Source organism: Budorcas taxicolor, chromosome 1, assembly GCF_023091745.1.
Source record: "Budorcas taxicolor isolate Tak-1 chromosome 1, Takin1.1, whole genome shotgun sequence".
In the NCBI taxonomy this organism is placed as follows: Eukaryota; Metazoa; Chordata; class Mammalia; order Artiodactyla; family Bovidae; genus Budorcas; species Budorcas taxicolor.
Window position 1 is genome coordinate 2,324,858 of NC_068910.1, and position 18,680 is coordinate 2,343,537.

Sequence of the window (18,680 nt, forward strand, 5' to 3'; positions counted from 1 at the left end):
TGGCCTCCAGGCAGCAGGGACACAGTTCTGCCAGAAGGCTACAGGGAGCCTGTGCTTTCCCCACTTGGCAGCACCTCCAGGCAACTGGGGCTTAAAAAAAAAATCCCAACACCTGGCTGCACCCTCCAGAGACTCAGATTTAATCGTTCCAGAGTGGGGTGATTCTAGACAGCAGCTTTGTCCTAGAGCTGAGTTCCCAGGGGCGGGGCAACCCTGGGTCTGTTGGACAGAAGCCTGGCAGGCAGCGCCACTCTGGGGAGGAGGGCCTCTGTCTGAAAGTCACTGTCCATCCACTCTGAATGTCTTTCCCGTATGTAGGAGACATTCTGGCTGGGCCCAGATGCTTCACTTTCTGTGCCGCCTAGTTACTGTGAACCTGAGGCCAGAGCGATGAGAAAGCCAGCCCAGTGCAGAGCCCAGTCTTGGGAAAAGGAGGGGATCCCTGTGACCCCCAGAGGCAGCAGCAGGCAGATCCTGGGGGCAGTGAGCAGCCCCCACACAGCCGGCACACAGGGCTGCAGGGAGAAGGTGGCCGGCCCAAGCTGCCGGCCGTAATTGAAGGCTCATTACGTGCCAGACTCGCCGTAAGCATCTTCAAAACCATCCCACGGGGCAGGAACTATTTTCCAGACGAGTCCACTGAGGGTAGAGGGCTAAAGCCCCCTACGAACGTCACGCAGGCAGATGTGGCTTTAAACCAACCCTTTGGCAGCAGAGCCCGCGTGTCCAAACATACGTGATTGTTGTCTGGGGTTATCACTGTGGTCACTCGCGTCTCTCACGCACCAAGAGAGGCATGGGACCTCCTCCTGCCTACGCAGCAAGGATATAGACCCAGCAAGCTCAGTAGGCCTTCTCTGCCCCACCGGGGCTGGCAGAGGGATTCAGGTGAGCCCCCACACCCGCCAGCCCTGGCGCCTCGATGCCCGGGAGATCGTCACCGATGTAACCCCTCTGCCCACTCTGAGCATTCTGTCTCAGCCTTATCGGCCCGGAACTTCCTCCAATCCTGTCGCGGCCGGGCCCCGGGCCCCGCATTCCTGGTGGGTGATGTGCAGGCTGCTTGCGATACGGCCCTGGCAGGACTCTGAGGGGCCGGCTGCCTCGGCTCATCTCCGGCTCAGATAACAGGGAGGTATCTCCGCTTTATCTTCTGGAAAGCTGGCCAGGCCTTGGGGGCGGGTTGGAAGGTGAGGCCCAACCTCACTGCCGCCCCTCCCGGCCTGGACACCTGGGGCGGAAAGGGAGTGCGTCTGAGAGCGGACAGCGGCCCAGGGCCTTTGCCAGCTGCCCACAGCAGGAAGGATTCAATCCACCACTCACCCGATCACCAGATATTTACCGAGCTCGCCCCTGGGGCCAAGCCCTGTTCAAAGTGCTCTGGGATTTCAACTCATTTAATCCTCCCCACAGATCCCACCAGATTGGCCCTGATGTCATTCGGCTCATTTGACAGTTGAGACAATCAAGGCCCAGGGAGGTCAAGCAACTTGCCCAAGGTCACATAGCCAGTGGGTGGTGGAGTCTTTACCAGGTTAGCTTACCTAAAGTTACTTATAAACAGACTTTAAAAAGGCATCTAGGGACAAGAACTCTGAGGAATAGAGAGGACAGAAAGGGACAGAGGGAGGGGCAGTTGCTATCTCTGCTGGGGTCTCAGGGAGGGCTCCCTGAGGGTGGGATGGGGAGTGACATCCCATTGTATGGGGATCTGGGGGAAGGGCATTCAGGCAGAGGGAACGGCTAGTGCAGAGGCCCCATGCGAGAACAAGCTCTAGGGGAAAAGGGCCTGCAGAGAAAGGACCTGGCGGCGTTATGCGGGAGGCCACTGGCCTGGCCCCAGGCTCTCAGTACAGAGCTGGCCCCTCCATCCAGTTCTGGCTCGTCTGCAGCCAGTCTGAGCCCCTCTGGCTTCACCTCCTCCCACTGGGTGAACCTGGGCAGGCGGCTTTCCTTCTCTCTGCCTTTGCCCTTGGCTGCCTCATCCCAGTCTGGGCTCTGGAGGCCCCTAGGGTGGGGGCAGGGCCCACGATGGGCCCACGGCTGCTGCTCAGATGTGAGGCAGCGACCGCTACCACGTGTCTCCTGGCAGGGACGGAAGGTGCTCCCAGAGGTCGCTGGGCTGAGAGAGACACAGAGATGGAGGACAGAGTCAGAGGGAGATGCAGAGACCCAGAGGATAGAGGAAGACAGACACAGGCGGAGACGCAGGGATGGAGAGACAGGGTTGGTGGGGAGGGGGACACGCCCCCAGAGAGCCTGGGAGACACAGGCCATCTGAAGGAGACACCCAGAGACACAGGGAGACGCTGACCCACAGCAGCAAAGAGAGATGGGGACAGAGGCTAGCAGAGGAAGCTGTGACTGTCCGGACCCCACTGAATGGTGCTTGCCATGGTGAATTTCACGCTCTGTAAATTTTACAGTGAAAAGAGAGACAGCGATGGAAGGACCGAGTTCTGGGATCCTGACTCTCTCCGGGGCCCTAAGCTGGTGGTGGGGAAGGGGCTGGGGCGTGGGTCCCTGTGCAGAGTCTAGGCCTCCAGGGCCCAGGGGCTGGGGGCAAGTCCCCCTTGCACCGGGCTGCCCTGGTCTGGCAGTGGCCGGTTTTGCTTACCTAGGTTTTGGGACGGGGTTCTGAGCCCTTGGCCTAGAGACAGGGCCTGGGAAGTCTGGGTATTGTAGCCACACGTTCTGGGAAACAAACTCACTCAGGACAGTGCAGTTTATTACACCGGTGGGCCCAAGGCAGTGTCTCCTCTTAGCCAAAGACCCCGACCAGTTTTTGTGAAAACCTTATAAACCCTAAGTGTACGTGCAAAACCCACCTCCCCAAATTCCCTGAAACTAGTCTGAACAAAGGAAAAGAAAGATACGATCAAAGTTAACCCGTGATTCATATGCCTTAAGCCTAGGTAGTTAACAGGGGAGAATTATCAATAGGCCTGTGGTCATACCCCAATAAGCATACTAGAATGTATGATTCTATTCGGTTACACAGATAATTAGGGTATTCTTTTAGGCAACAGAGAGTCTAGCTACGAGCCCTGGGGTTCCATCCAGGGGCCCTGGCTTTCCAGTTGGTGTGTCGTTTCCACAGATACTGGGCATATAGCTCAAAGTCCGCAGTCCGGCCCAAGACGGAGTCCTGCTTTCAAGACGGAGCCTGTTCTGTCTGTTTCCTCCTTCATTCCCCCCTCTTGATGCTCTTAACTCATAGTATGAGCATCATTCATAGGGAGATACTGCACCCTGACTCTTCGACCTCCAATTTGGGAGAACGACATCAACCTTTGGGTTGGTTACAAAGTTCATAACACATTGTAAGATAAGGGTCCACAAAGCAGAAGTATCAGGGCAACTATAACAATGGTAAATATAGTGTTCCATCAGTCACGCTTTACCCAAGATAGGACCGAAGTCCAAAAGGGAAGATTATCATCAAACATAACTTTTACCTGGCCTTTCATGTCATCTAAGGTGGCTGATATATAGCCAGATAAATCAGGATCATATACACAACATTCAAATTTAATTATGGCACAGGTCCGTCTTTGTACTGAAGCTAAGGTTAGTCTCAAGATGATACCAGCAAGTCCTTGTAGCAGCAGTTGATTGTAGAGCTTCACCTCTTTTTCTTGGTCTCACGGGGATCAGTGGGGTCCTTTTGTGTAGACCACTCGGCGTCCTCCGGGTCTGCATGGTATGCTTTCCTCACCCTCGTGCGGTGGATCCAGGGAGTGACACCTGCAACTTTAACTGCAGCCAGGCTGGTTAGAACAGCAGCATATGGACCCTTCCAATGTGGGGCCAAGGAGTCGTGTTTCCAGTGCTTGACCACACCTGACCCCCGGCCACAAATTTGTAAACCTGTTCCCCGAGGGGGAATGGCACCCTTTCTTGTACAAACTTAGTTACCTGGTTTATTACCTTACCCAGTTGTTCCATCTGCTGTGAAATCTCATCTCCCCTTACTTGAGGCAAATTTGTTGACACCTGTTTTATTATGGGAGGGGGCCTCCCATACACAACTTTGTATGGAGAAGAACCATGGGACTGTGGGGTCATCCTGAGTCTGAGCAGAGCCGTCAGAAACGAGCGCACCCAGGAGCAGTCAGTCTCTAAAATCCACTTGGAGAGTGTCTCTTTAAGTGTCCGGCTGGCTCCTTCCACCGTCCCAGGACTCTGGGGCCTATATGCTGTGTGTAATTTCCACTTGATGTTTAGAGTTTCGCTCACTTGTTATACTACATCAGCTACAAAAGGTAGGAAGTCCAAATCTGGGGACTATCTCCCTCAGCAGGCACCGGGCTACTTCTGATGCTCTTTCAGTCCGGGTAGGAAAAGCTTCTACCCATCCCGAGAACGTAAGTACCATGACCAGCAGGTAAGGGTAGTGTTGGCGAGGTTTCATTTCAGTGAAGTCCTCTTCCAGGTGTTCAAAGGGCAGCGTGCCTTTTACCTGAATCCCTGGAGGTTCCTGTCTGGCCAAGAGGCAGCATTGACCTGTGAGCAGGCAGTGCAGTTCTGAGATTCTGTCCTTTCGACAGCTGGAGGGCCTGGATTAGAGCATACAGTTTGGCCTATTGAGCGGACCAGTGTGACGGCAGAGAGCTAGCCTCAACGATGGTTTCTTCCATGACGACTGCATATCCCAACAGTCATTGTCCTTGTTTCACCGGGCTGGTGCCGTTGGTGTACAGGACCAAATCTGGGTCTGGGATTGGCTGGTCTCTCAAGTCAGGCCTGCTGGCATATTACCTTGCAATCATGTGAGGGCCCACCTTCCCCCACAAGAAGGAGGGGTCAGGTCGTCCCCGTCCAAATCCTGTAGAGTTTCTATCAGTCAATTTTTGTGCCATTAATATTTTTCCCTTTCCCGTCTGGATACAGAACCTTGTGGAAGTAGGAGGGTCTTGAGCTAAGCCGAGCCATGAGTCAGAATATGGATATTGATCCGGGTGCCCCGGCTCTCCTGTGACTGCTGTATAGACTGCTCCCACCATTGGTAAGTTCACGGTGTTCTCTGGTGGCCGTCCTACTCCCATAGGGGGCCATTCGACCTCAGAGTATGTGGAGGCGGTTAGGCTTCATCTTTACCCCATAGTCTCCTCCAAATCCCTTCTTTAAATTTTGAATCCTGCACTCCAATACAGTTGCCTTAGGTTCACTTCCCCCCATCTTGCTTACCTTCTCGGACCTTCTTCTACTTTTCCTTTTCGTTCTGTCTACGAAGTTCTCAGCACCCTATGTACTTCTGATATTTCCACTCAATGACACTTAAATTGCCATTCTGCCTCCTTCCTAATTGGGGTGAGAAGAGCCTTACCTGCCAGATCCCAGAGGGAGAAGGGGGATCTGCGTGCCTTCATCTGCCGGTCAGCACAGCCGAACCAGAACACCACGTGATCCAAGACTGTTTCTCCCTTAACTTTTAAAGTTCATTCTGCCTTGGTGGGCTTGATCAGGTGCGGATGAAAATACAGATGGGTTAAATATCCCACGTCCCAGGCCGTCTCCGGAAAAGCCAATTCATACTCACTTATGTATCCCCCTCCTTCTAGCCTGACAATTCCGAGGGGGTCAAGAATTTCACAGCAGATGGGACACCTCCTTGGCGAGAGCAGAATACGAGCACACAAAAACCAAGTTTCTTCTCCTAAAAATCCCCTGGCAATCGCTTGGTAATAATTTTCCCCAAGACAGCGTGGACACCACCTCCTAAATGACCTTCACAAATTTCCTTCCTAAACCCTAACATGCTCATCAACCTGTGTACCAAGCAATCGTTGCCACCTGACTAATCCAGGCTCCTGTGGGTCTGTGCCCCTTCTAATCCCTCACAGGGGGGTGATCAGGCCCCCACTTCCACCCTACCGGGTGGGTTCCTCCTCACCCCAGCGCTCAGTTTCCTTGATGCCATCCACTACCTGTTAACGTGAAAGGTCCGGGCATTGAGAAGCAGAATCCTTCCAGAAGGGCCAGGCGCCTTCTCCCCTCCAGAAGATTCGAGCCACAAGGCCTTGGAGTAGTCCCAAATGGGACCTGACTCCTCAAAGTGAGGAGTTTCCTGGCCCATGCGCCAAATGTAGCCACATGTTCCAGGAAACAAACTCACTCAGAAGGACAAGGCAGATAGCGGAGTGCAGTTTATTGCACCGGCGGGCCCAAGGCAGAGTCTTCTCTTAGCCAAGGACCCCGACGAGTTTTTGTGAAAACTTTATATACCCTAAGTGTACATGCCCAAACCCACCTCCCCAAATTCCCTGAAACTAGTCTGAACAAAGGAAAAGAAAGATACAAAGTTAACCCGTGATTCATATGCCTTAAGCCTAGGTAGTTAACAGTGGACAATTATCAATAAGCTTGTGCTCATACCCCAATAAGCATACTAGAATGTATGATTCTATTCGGTTACACAGATAATTAGGGTATTCTTTTAGGCAACAGAGAGTCTAGCTACGAGCCCTGGGGTTCCATCCAGGGGCCCTGGCTTTCCAGTTGGTATGTCGTTTCCACAGATACTGGGCATATAGCTCAAAGCCCACAGTCCGGCCCAAGATAGAGTCCTGCTTTCAAGACAGAGCCTGTTCTGTTTCCTCCTTCATGCGGAAGGCAGCCTGTCCCTGGAGGTCCTCTCACCAGCTCCAAGGCTGCCAAATCCAGTGAGTGGGGGCTGGACGATGCCCCCCGCCTCGGCCGTGGGGTCGGCGTCAGGGCACTCGACCTTCTGAGCTGACAGCTTGGGGTGTTCACTGCCTGTCGCACCTAGCCAGGAGGGCATAATACGGGGCTCTCCGCGGCTCCCCACCAACAGCCCCGGGTATGACTGCTCAAGAAATGAGGAGCCTGGGCTCAGAGAGGTCAAGGGCCTTGGCTGAGGTCACACAGTGGCCACAGGCAGCCGTGTGGGCTGGGGAAAAGGACAAGCCTAGGCTGGGGGCTGGGACCCGGTGCCAGCAGGCCAGGGGTGGTGTGGGAGACCCCCAGACGGGGAGCGAGCTGGTGAGAGGCGGCCAGGCCCCTCGGGCCCGCTCAACATGCTCGGGGAGGCCGGCCCATCTTCCCGGCGGGGACACTGAGGCCCAGCTGGCCGAGGCGGCCGGGCCAAAGCCCCCTGAGGGCTGCAGGGCCAGAGCGGGGACTCCGCGCCGAGACGGGCCGCGAGGGGCGCGCCCAGGGCGCTCGGGGCTCGAGGCGCACGCGCGGCGCGGCCACGTCCGGCCCCGGGGGCGCGGCGGCGCGGGGCGGGGGCGGCGCGGGGCGGGCCGGGGGCGGCGCGGGCCGGGGGCGGCGCGGGGCGGGGGCGGCGCGGGGCGGGCCGGGGGCGGCGCGGGGCGGGGGCGGCGCGGGGCGGGGGCGGCGCGGGGCGGGCCGGGGGCGGCGCGGGGCGGGGGCGGCGCGCGCTCGGCCCCCTCCCCGGCCGCGGCCGAGACCCCGCCCCGGAGGCGGAGGGGGCAGGGCGGCCCGGGGGCCCGGCGCCCGCTCGGCCCGCCCCCGGCCCGCCCCCGGCCCGCCCCGCGCCGCCGCCGGGCTCCCCGAGCTCTCGACGCGCCGACGGCTGAACGCACGGACGGGTGGAGGCGCCGGCGGCCGGGCGAGCGGCGCGCAGCGCGGTGAGTGCACGCGGACCCCGGCCCGCGCCCCGGGGCCCCCGGCTCCTCCTCTGCCGCGCTCCCCCGCCTAGTCCCGCCCTCGGCCCCCTTCCCCGGGGGGAACCGGGCCCTGGTCGGTTGGCACCGCTCTCCTCCCCCGCGCGTCCCCCCACCGCGGGCGGCCCAAGTTCTCCTGCTCCGGCGCACGCCCACCCCGGACCCCCTGCGCACGCCCGGCCCCTCACACTCGGCTCGCTCACGTCTCCTGTGCGCGCACAGCTTCACCCACACGTGCCTTGCACACGGGCGGCCCGGGACACGCACGCCAGCCTCCACCCCGCTGCCTGTGAAGCGCGTGTGCCTCGCCGCTGTGTGTCTGCCCCACACACCGCTCCCGTGTGTCACAGGCATACCTGCGGGGATGAGCAGACCCCCCTCCCAGCCACACACCATGAATGCCTGCACAGGCCAATAGCTTCCTCGTTGGGGGACCCCGGCCCCCTCCACCCTCGTGGGCACCCCGCTTCATGCCCTCCTAACCCCGGTGGGGGCCCAGGCAAGCCCCCAGAGGCCTTGTCCCTTGTGGGGGAGCCTGGATGGCTCCCGGGAGCACAGGCTGGGGTGACTGGCCCTGCCACCCTCCCCCTCCTCTTCACGCCCACCCCCACACACCGCCTCCCTGTCCTCTCCTCCTGCCCGCTCTCCAGGCAGGGGTGCCCTCTTGCCCTTTGCTGTCACAGGGTCTCATTCCCCCTCAGTGTGTGCCCACCACTTGGGCTGGTCCAAAGCTGGCCTGAGCCAGCAGGTGTCACCGTGACCGGCTAGAAATGGAAAAACGGAAAGATCGTTTGGGTGCTGGCCGTCATCCCGAGCCCCTCGGATGAAGGTGCAGCTGCAGGGCCCTCCTGGAGTCAGCTGGTGCCTGGGCCTGGTCGGAGTCTGTGGCTGAGTGATTGGGACTCTGAGCGTCCCCACGTGCACACAGGGCTGAAGATCCCCGTCCCCCCCCACCCGCCCCCCGGGAGGAAGCGAGGGCCTGGGAACTACTGCTCCATCTCTTGCTCCCCGCTGCCCCCCCCCCCCCACCGGGTCCAGAGCCTTGGGAAGGGCAGTGGGCAGGGCGTGGATGGAGTCAGAGGCTCTTACTCGGGAGGCGCGGAGTTGCCAGCCCCCGCCGAGCCTGGCCCTGCCTGTTTGGTTTGGCTCTCAGCACGTTAGTATTATTTTAAAAAATTTAATTAGCTGTCAGCATTTTCAGATCGGTGAGCTTCACAGAAAAGTCCGATTTCTGTCTCGTGAGAAATCGCAGGGTTCCGGCGGCTTGGGACCCATGTCGCCGGGGATTGGGCCCTTGGGTAGTTTGGCTTGCCTGCCGCCCCTGGGGTCGGGGCCGGGGCCCACTAGGCCGTAGTCCCCAGCTGGCCGCTTTCCCATTTGCAGCTCCCCCCAGACCTGCTGAATAAACTGGGGTACCCTTACAGCAGCGGTGCCCACCCCAAGGGGGCCTGGGCCGGTGGACACTCTTCCCGCTGTGGCCCTGCAGCCCCTGTGACTCCAGGACCGCCAGGCTGAAGACCCCGAGTTCCCCAAGGCTGCGGGGCCTCCGGAGGACCTCGGTGTGTCCTGTTGGGCATCAGAATTCTGTGTCTGCCGTGGAGGGGAGCAGGGAGCACTTCCCTTCCCCACCCCTGGCCGGCCTTGGAGGAGGAGGGCGCTCTCTGCAGGGCGGGGCTCAGGCCGAGGGACCGGCTCCCAGCTCCCACTTCTTGGCGGCCTCTCGCTGGGTGGCGTGGGGCGGGGCGGTGGCTGTGTTAAGGCCTGGTTGCTGTGACTCTCTCCTCTCTTTCTGCCACATGGATGCGGCTGAGCCTGTGGTGGGTGGCTACCTGGAAGTTTGCTGACTGACTGACTGAGGACTGGGCCTGTGGGTGGCACGCGGGACTTGGGGGGTGGACTCGGCCCCCGGCCTCGTCCATGTGCCTCCCGAGGCTTTCGTTCCTGCTACAGAGGAGGGTGCCAATGGCCTGTTCCGCCCTTCCCTGACCCTGTGTCTTCTTTTCTGTAAAGGGCTCACGGTCCTGAAATGGGGTGTTGGGGAGGGGAGCCTGGGGCCCGCTGCCCAGGAAGTGTCTGGGTGTTTCCCCTTTCTGGCTTCTTGAACCCTGATGTCCCACCACTCACCACCTGCCCCCCCCAAACTGAAGGCCTGGTCCTGGGATGTAGTTCCAGCCTGCCAGGTAGGGTGACTGAGGCAATAGAGAATTGAATTAGATTGACTTCAGACAGGTGTAGTTGCTATAAAGGCGCTGAAGCCAACAGGGCAGCCCAACCCAGGTGGGAGGACAGGGTCCTCGGAGGAGGGGATCTCTGAGCTGAGATGGGAGCATGCAGGCTGAGGGCGCAGCTGGTGCAAACGGCCTTTAGTGGGGCCCTGGCGTGGTGTACGTGAGCCTTGGCGTGTTTGAGGGACGAGGGACTGAAAGGGAGGAGGCTGGAGCCGGTAGGGGAGGGGAGGAGGGGCAGGTCAGGGAGTTGGAAAGCTGCGGAGAAGTGTTTATCCAGGGAGCCACGAGCTCTGATTGCCATTTTAAGACAGCCTCCCTGGCGGCGCAATCTGGAGGCTGTGTGCCCCCACCAAGAGCATGCTGGCGGGAGTGGGGAGGCCCTCTCCGGGCCTGGGCCCGAGGGCAGGTCTACCCCTTGAGAAGCTACAGGGAGGTGAGGAGACAGGGCCGTCGACAGACCTTTGAGATCCAGGGTGATACATGCTAGTGAAGTAGGTGTTGGTGCAGCCGTCTGACGGAATACTATGCAGCTGTGAAAAGGAGGCTCTGATCCTCGAGGTCCGTTGAGAGAAGAGAAGGTGGTGAATAGCGTGTGACATACAGTGTGTCTTGTGCCAAGTAAGAGCTGCACATCTGCATTTGCTCGTATGCTCGTAGGCAAACGCCGGGAGGAAGCCCTGGGGTGAGGTGCAGTGGTCGCCTGTGCTTTGCCTGGAGGGCGTGTGCAGGTAGGGGCCAGGGTGTAAGATCAGGTGACACGCCCACTGCCAGGCTTGTATTTTTGGATTTTGAACCAAGCCACTGTATTCGCTGTTTAAGCATTACGTTAGAGTCAGACACAGCTGAGCAGTTGGTGGGTGAGGGTTCGTTTGTGAGTTTTAAGTGCAGTGTTTAAGGACGGTTTCTAAGTTCTTTGCTTTACCGAACAGACTGACTTCTTCCTGGCACGGTATATAAAGGTTTCCACTGTGATGAAAATTAGATGCGAGCGAAGTCACGTTTTGCAAAGTTTGGCAATTGGACAAAAGAAAAAATGCCGCCCTTTTCTCTGCCCCTTTTCCTGTGGGAGTTTCCTTCTCCAGGTTTGACTGCTGGCTCTTCCTGGGGTGGGCACCATGGCACTTGGCGCCCCTTCTCCAGCCTGTTTCTGCAGTCTGCCTGCCAACGGGCTGGAGCTCAGCGACAGGTCCAGACCACGGGGGCCTGCTGGGTGCAAGAAGTCCCCGCCTCGGTGACCCGCAAGGCTCAGATCCCACCTCTGCTGGTCGCAGGCCATGCTTCCTTCGGGACAGGACCCCATCTGTCAAATGGTGTCATAACCCATCTCTTAGGGTTGTTGGAAAGAGGAAGGAAGTGATACCCAGTGGGTGCTGGTCGCTGTCCTTGGGGAAAGCAATGCCAGGACCAGCTCCTCTGCCCCCCAGAGAGCTTGCTGTCTAGGGGAGACAGACGGATGCTCACTGTGAGGTCCCGAGGCGGCCGGGTACACCTGGGCTGCAAAGCAGGAGAAGCTGGCCCAGAACCTGGGGTGGGGGGGGTGCTGCTATAGGTGGGACGTCAGTGGAGGCCAGTGGGGTTCGGGGGAGGGGGCACAGCCTGGGCAAATGACCCGGAGCAGCTGGAGGAAGGACCCCCGTGAGCATGGGGGTGGTCGGATCTGGGGATTCAGGGGGACTTTCAGTCTTACCCTGGGTGTGATAAGAAGTCAGATGAGAGTGGGCCGATCTGACTGGGAATTTCAGGGACCCCTGGCTTCTGGGAGTGGGGTCGCAGCCTGCCTCTGGGAAGGTTGGGAACCCAGGGTGGGGATTGTGTGGGAGCAGCCGGGAGAGGCTGGCTGGACTCGGGATTCCTTTCGTATGAGGGACCTTGAGTCCCCTCCTCACACCCAGCACTCAGGACAGCCTCTGGTGTGGGCCAGCCCGGGGTCCCTCCTGTAGCCATCCTGAGGGCCCCAGGGACCCCCGTAGCCAGTTCTGAAATGCTTCCGTCAGAGCGGTTCTAGGGGAGAGCATGGAGCCTCTGAGAGTTTGGGCGTGGTCAGGGAGGGCTTCCTGGAGGGGGTGATGCTTTCTCTGTAACTGAAGGTTGAGGGGTGAACAGGAGAACACTGGTTCCTCTCGGATGAGTTGGAGGGGAGGCGGGCTGTGAGGCTGGCCCCAAGCCCTGGACCAGACAGGGAGGACCTTAAGTCCTGCTCAGAGGGTGGCGGGTGGGCAGCCTCGGGCATTTCTGAGCGGAGGGGCGGGGGTCCGCCAGCCAGTGGGAGGCCTGGGCGGGCGACAGGGCAGGGAACAGGCTCAGCGTAGGTGGGAGGCTGGCTGCGGTCACGCAGCATGTGAGGAGCAGGGCTGGGCGGGGGCCGGGTGTGTGCACCTCGGGTCCTGCCCTGGGTTGTGGGGTGCCTGGCGCGCACGAACCACCAATTCCTTTCCGTCGGGCTAGTCCCTGCCCGGGGTCCCTGTGGGGTCAGGGCGTGCGTCATTTTGCACCATTGTCCTCAGGGTTGTTGGGATCTGGAAGCATTGCAAAAATGCCCGTCTTCTCATATATGGAGATTATCGCAAAGAAAGTGCTGGTTTGGGGAAAGGTTATTTCCTTCCTCAGGGTGGGGAGCCTGGCTTTTCGGTGGGGGGGGACGTGTGCTGCAGTGTGGGCGGCCAGGGCACCCCCGCCTGGGTCAGCGTCAGTGAGGAAGTGCCGTGCCTGTCTGCCAGGGGGTGTAGTTGGCGGGGAGCGTCAAGAGCCTCTGTGTGGCCAAGAGGGTGGGGGCCACCAGCCTCCATGTGCCCAGGAGTGGATGACTCTCTGAGGCCCTGGCGGCTTTTACCTTCGAGCAGACTCTGCTGGCCTCAGGCCATCTCACCTCCTAGGGCCTCAGTTTCCTCATCTGCAAACTGGGGCCAGCCCTCCTGGCTCTGCTTTCACTTGGAGCCCAGGAATGGCCTGGAGTGTGAGAAGAGGGGTCCGAGGTGCTGGGTGACGGTGGGGTGAGGACCCCGCCAGGCCAGGGCGCTGGTGCACCTGCCTGGGCCTGGAAAATGGGGAGTTGGAGATTCGGGGTGAGGCTGCTGAGTCCCGACCTCCAGCCCGGCCTTCCTTACTCCAGATGGTCAGGTCTCCATGCACAGGGCACAGGAGGGCATAAAAGGCAGCTGTGAATGCCCAGGAAAGATTTCCTGGTGGAGGGCATACTGGGCTGGGTCTTTAGGGATGACTAGGAGTTTGCTCAGGCCAGAAGGGTGTGCCTGGCAGAGGGCCCAGAACAGTGGGCAGACCTGCGGGGCTGTGAGATTGTGAGGAGCTGGGGCAGGCCCTTCACTGAATGCCTGGCTTGCCTGGCGCCCTGCTGTGGCCTTTCCATCTCCTCTGGAGCCTGCCCGTGTTGCCGGGAGGCTGTTGTGATTGGGCTCACGAGCAGACAGGAGCAGGTCCGCTCTGGGGTCACATGCTCTGAGCCGCCCACAGCCTGGGGGGAGCTGGGCTCACATTTGAACCCTGACCTCCAGGGTCCAGGGCCTGATCCCACTTGTTGCCCATCTCTGCTCCAGCAGAGTTGACTGACAGCCTTGCGGGCCCTTTGGGGACAGCCATGAGAAGTTTCTAAATTTCAGGGCCGTGCAAATAAATGGGGGTGCTGGCCTGGCAGAGGCCCCAGACGGTCACAGAGCCTCCCTGGCCACACCGCCTTCCGAATGCTGATGCTTCGGGGGGTGGTCCAGGAGCCCAGGTCTGCCGGACCGGCCTCCTGCCCGTCCGCTTCATCTCACCTCCTGCCCATCCCTGTCTGTCTGCCTGCTTGTCTGTCTGTCTGCTGCTGCTTCCCTCTGTGTCTCCATGTCTCTGCCCCAACTCCCGACTCCAGAGTCCCTCCCTGGCCTCCATGAGGCTCAGAGGAGGACCCAGGAGACACACACTTCTGTATGAAGGGTGGACACACACCGGCGGTGGTTACGGTGGGACCACCACCTCCAGCTTAGCCAGCGACTTGCCAGGTGATGTCAGGTGAGCTTTTCTCCATTGCTGAAGGCCCTTCTGGGATGAGTGCAGGTGACATTCACGTTGAGGACGCATCTCATATCCTGTTCCCGTCCTGTGCTGTGGCCGGGCGAGTGAATCCAGCCACCCATCCCCACTCTCCCGCCCACCAGAAGCATCAGGGCTGAGCAGGAGAGCTGGGTCCCCGCCTCCAGCCCATGTGGGCGAGATGTCAGCTTCCAGCACGAGGAGGCAACCTGCCTGCCTTGGCCCCATGGGCATCTGGCCCGTCTGGGCAGAGGGGAGGTGGTAGCAGAACCAGGCTGCCCGGGGCACCGCGGGAGCCCGGAGCGCGGGGATGTGGGCAGAGCTGCCCGTGCTGAGGTTGGACAGGACGCGGGGTGCGGTAGGCGCTGACACCCTGGTCCCACCAGTGCAGCTGGGAACCCAGTGCGGCAGGCGTGCACAGGCTCACACTCACGCACACACACTCCTACAAGCTTAAACGTGCCTCGGGGACACACCTGCCCCTGCGCATACTCAGTTAGACTTCACATGCACGCAGACACACTTGCCTCACCCCCCTCTGCCCCAACACTCCTGCTTACACAGACCCGCAGGTTGTGGACATGCGTCTCTCGTGGAGGGATGCTTGGTCTTTCAGCTTCCCTTGAAAACGCATGTTGCTTCCGAAGGAGAAGGAAAACAGGAAGCCAGAGGCAGTCTGCGTGAGCCCAGAGGTAGGGGGAGAACCGGGTCCCGGCCCCGCTCGGGGACTCCCCTCTCCTCCTCCAGCGGTTTCTCAGTGTGCATGGACCTCTGGAGTCCAGGGGCTGGAGAAGGGCACGTGCCTGGTTTGGGAGGCTCTGAAGGAATGATGGACCCCAGAGTTGATCTCCTCCCTTTGCGTCCCTTTCAGGGAGAGACATTGGGCTTCCCAGGTGGCTCAGTGGCTAAAGAGTCCACTGCAGTGCAGGAGACACAGGAGACGTGGGTTCGATCCCTGGGTTGGGGAGATCCCCTGGAGGAGGGCATGGTAACCCCCTCTAGTATTCTTGCCTATGGATGGAGGAGCCTGGAGGGCTACAGTCCGTGTGGTCACATGGAGTCATGTATAACGGCATACACACGCGGGAGGGGAATTAAATCCCTGTAAAGGCCGGTTTAGGACTCCCTGGTGGCTCAGACGGTAAAGCATCTGTCTCCAATGCGGGAGACCCGGGTTCGATCCCTGGGTCGGGAAGATCCGCTGGAGAAGGAAATGGCAATCCACTCCAGTACTATTGCCTGGAAAATCCCATGGACAGAGGAGCCTGGTAGGCTACAGTCCATGGGGTCGCAAAGAGTCAGACACGACTGAGCTACTTTTATTCTGTGTATGTGTGGTCCTGGGGGGGTGGGTGATGGGTGAACCCATTCTCCATGTCTGGCAGGGAGGGAGCCCCTCCAGTGAGGACCGAGTGGATGACCCACTGTGCCCGGAGCAACTGACTTCTCTCAGGGCCTTTAATCACAAAATGTTGAAGCTTATTGACTAGCATCTATTGAAAGGATCACACAGAATTTGTCTTTTAGGGAATTGCCTTGATTTTTCAGTGTTGTACGGCGCTTGCATTCCTGAGGTAAACCCTGTTTGGACGCGATGTATTCTTACTGCTGTAATGTGCTGCTGGATTCAATTTTCTGATATTTTACTTAGGGCTTGGCAGCTCGATTCATAAGTGAGGCTGGCCGGCACCTCACTCTTGTCGTGCCCGCATCTGCTTTTGGTATCAGGACTTTTCCTAGTCTCATAAAATGGGAGGAGGAGGCCCCGTTCTTATTCTAGGCGCTGGAACCATTTTTAGTAGAGTGGGAATTATCGTCAGCTCTGACTGGACCAGGTCTCGGGCTGGCCTCTGCAGCTACCTTTCGATTTCATCCCATAGCGCCCTGCAAGGGCAGCATGTTATCCTCGCTGGATGGACGGGGAAAAGGAAGCTCAGAGTTGGAGCTTCTGGTCCGTGGTCAGACGGCAGGAGGTGGCTCCGCTGGGCTGTGAGCGTGAGCCCGTCTGACACCCACCCTGTGCTTTGCACGCTGTTCACCGCGGTGTAGGACTCCCCTGAGACGCTGGCCTGCAGGGGAGCTGCGAGCCTTGCTCTGGGTTTTCCAGGGAGGCTGGGAGGGGCACTGATGGAGCGAGAGCTCCCCCCACTTGCTCGCGGTCTGCTGGCCCACCCGCCACCCGAGCATCCGCTTGTCTGCTGACCCGCTCCCTGCCCAGCCAGCCCGTTGTCCTTCAGCCCTTCGTCCCTCTGCTGATGCCCTCGCTGTTAACCCACCTTCCCGTCCACGCTGCCTGCATCTCCTCCCCCATCTTTCCACCCACCCGCCCCCATCCACCAGACATTTATCCACAGGCTGGTTACTCCTCCGTCCTGTCTTCCATCTGCCATTCATTGCCCCATCATCCCTGATCGGACCGCCATCCGTCAGACAGCCGTCCGTCTCTTCGTCGTTGTCCATCCTCGTGTCAGTTCACGTTCCCATCTGCTAGTCCACCTCCTCATCCACCTTCCCTCTGGTGCCCACCCACTCATCCGTCCACCCGCCCTCGGGTCTTGGCCTTAAGGTTAGGTTTGGGTGTGCAGAGATTCAGGAGGGAGGGCACCCTTGTTTGGGATAACAGTATGAGCCAAAATGAGCGGCTGGGAACCAGAGCCTTAGAATTTAGCAGGAATTACATATGTGGAGGGCGACTCAGAGGAATGGAGCAGGAAAGATAGGTGGGAGCTGGATGGTGAAGGACTTTGAGAGCTCACCCTAGGAGTTTTCACTTTATCCTTGGGCCAGGGGGGTTCAGCCCTGGTTCCATGAGTCCCAGAGAGTCTCGGAGACCCCTAAAATGATAGGCATCAGTTTTTTTTATATAAGCCCATATACCTGTTACGACTTTGGGTTGCAGGTGATGGGAAGCGTAAGCAAGGTGGGTTCGTGACATTGCAAGTCCGGCTTATCGGTTAGCTTCAGGCCTGGCTGGACCCAGGTGCTCGACAGCTGCCACTGTGACTCTTTCTCTTTTCCTGTATCTTGGCTTTTCCTTTGTTTTTTTGTTTGGTTTTGAGTTGACCCCAGCCTCAGACAGTCTCCACCTGAGAACACGATGGCTTCAGGGACCCACATTGTTAAATCAGTTCATGCCTAATACGGTGGGAACAAGAGAGGCCGTGTGCCCAGTGTCCCACCTGAGTTGGGCCTCGTGGGCTTGGGTCGGCCTGGTGTCCATCCCTGGGTTAGGCATTGTTGTGAGAAGAGTGAGAAGCACTGATGGCGTGGCAGTTGAGTGGCGTGGACCCCGGAATGAAATCCAGGGGCCCTTCTTGGAAGCAGAGTGAGTGTACGATCAGTAATGAGAAGCCGTCCCATGTCCAAGGAGTGCTCACATTTTCCTTCTGTGGTGGAGATGGGTGGATTAACCAAGAGATTGGAGGTGGTAGAGAAGCATCAGAATTTCTAGCAACTGGGAGGCAGCCTGGCGAGAAGTCCTAGGCGGGTAGGACCACGGGCAAGCTGGATGCCTGTCTGCCTGCCTGGGGCCGGGTGGAGGGCGTGGGGATGCAGGTGGGGAGGGTGATGAGCTCAGCCTTGGCCGTGGGCAGGGCCATTGCTCACTGCTGTGCCCAGTGTGCTTCCTCTGTCCAGAGTCGTGACTCCTGGGGAAGGAAAATAACAGCTCCGTCCTGTGCCAGAAGCAGCGTTTTCTTTTCTCGAGGGTTGATTGTAAGTCTTGGGTGTTCATCTTTGTGATTTTTTACCTGCTTATGTTGGTAATGAGATTAGTGATTATAGATGAAGGCTCAACTCTCACTCCAGATTTAAGGAGATTTTAACCATTTTAGTTACTTTTTTTTCCTTTCTCTTTATGAGCAAAGAGAGGGAAGGGAGGGGAAGAAGCCTGGCTGATAAACTGGAAGGATGGTCTTCCCGGTGTTTTCACAAGCTTGCCCGTGGAGGGTCTCCAGGGCCATGAGTATGAGCACACAGGCCCCAACACCCCCTGCGGTCAGTACTTTCACCTCAGGTTGGCCCAAGACCTGGGGTCCCCTGCACTCCCTCTAGTCCCCATCTGCCTTGGGGGTCCCAGGCTAGTCCCCGGTGCCCTCAGCCATGCCCACTCTCCCCTGGCCAGACCTGTCTTTTTGCAGATGGCGGCATAGATCACTGAGATGTCTTTCCGTGAAAAAGGGCAGGAATATCGGCCTTTAAAGATGGAAGCCAGGCCTCATCACTTTTCTTTGGGTGATTTGTGACTGTTTTTCACGTCTGTCCATTCCTGTCCATTTCTTCTGCCAACAGCTCTGTTTCCTTTTCCTGGGCAATTATAATAGGCTCTTTTCTTTAAAAGTCTCTTCCCTTGTGAAAAAACACGCATACCAAAACGTACCCAAAAGTCCATGAAAGTCAGCATAGCAGTGGAGACACTCTCCTGTGACCACCACCACCTCTGACCGCGGAGGACACCGCTTCCTTCCGTGGTCCTTCGCCCGCGCCGCCCCCACAGCACCCACCAGCCTCACTGGGCGTGGCCGTCTAGCCCTGCCCCCTGCTTGCTCTCCCTCCTTGACGATGACAGAGTTTGACCCGGCTCCCTGCTACCTGTGGCTGGAATCTTCCTCCGGCTTCCTGACAACTTCCTAATGTGCTGGGACCCGGTGATGCCTCCCGCCACCCTGTTGGAATAGTGTCCACCAAGACACTTTGCCGCGTCCCCTGGGGCCCTGGGCATGGGGGACTGACTGGCCTCCTCTTCTGACCTCCTCCTCTTCCTTGATTTTCACAC

At 58.7% G+C, this 18,680-nt stretch overlaps 1 protein-coding gene across 2 annotated transcripts in view; it reads left to right on the forward strand.

Moving 5' to 3' along the window:
- Window positions 1-7,548: 7,548 nt before the first annotated feature.
- FBLN2 (fibulin 2) overlaps window positions 7,549-18,680 on the forward strand; it is a 65,112-nt gene continuing 53,980 nt past the window's right edge. For both annotated transcript variants that reach the window (XM_052639585.1, XM_052640377.1), the window contains exon 1: window positions 7,549-7,616. The gene's annotated coding sequence lies outside the window, so the exon portion shown is untranslated. The remainder of the gene's footprint in view (window positions 7,617-18,680) is intronic.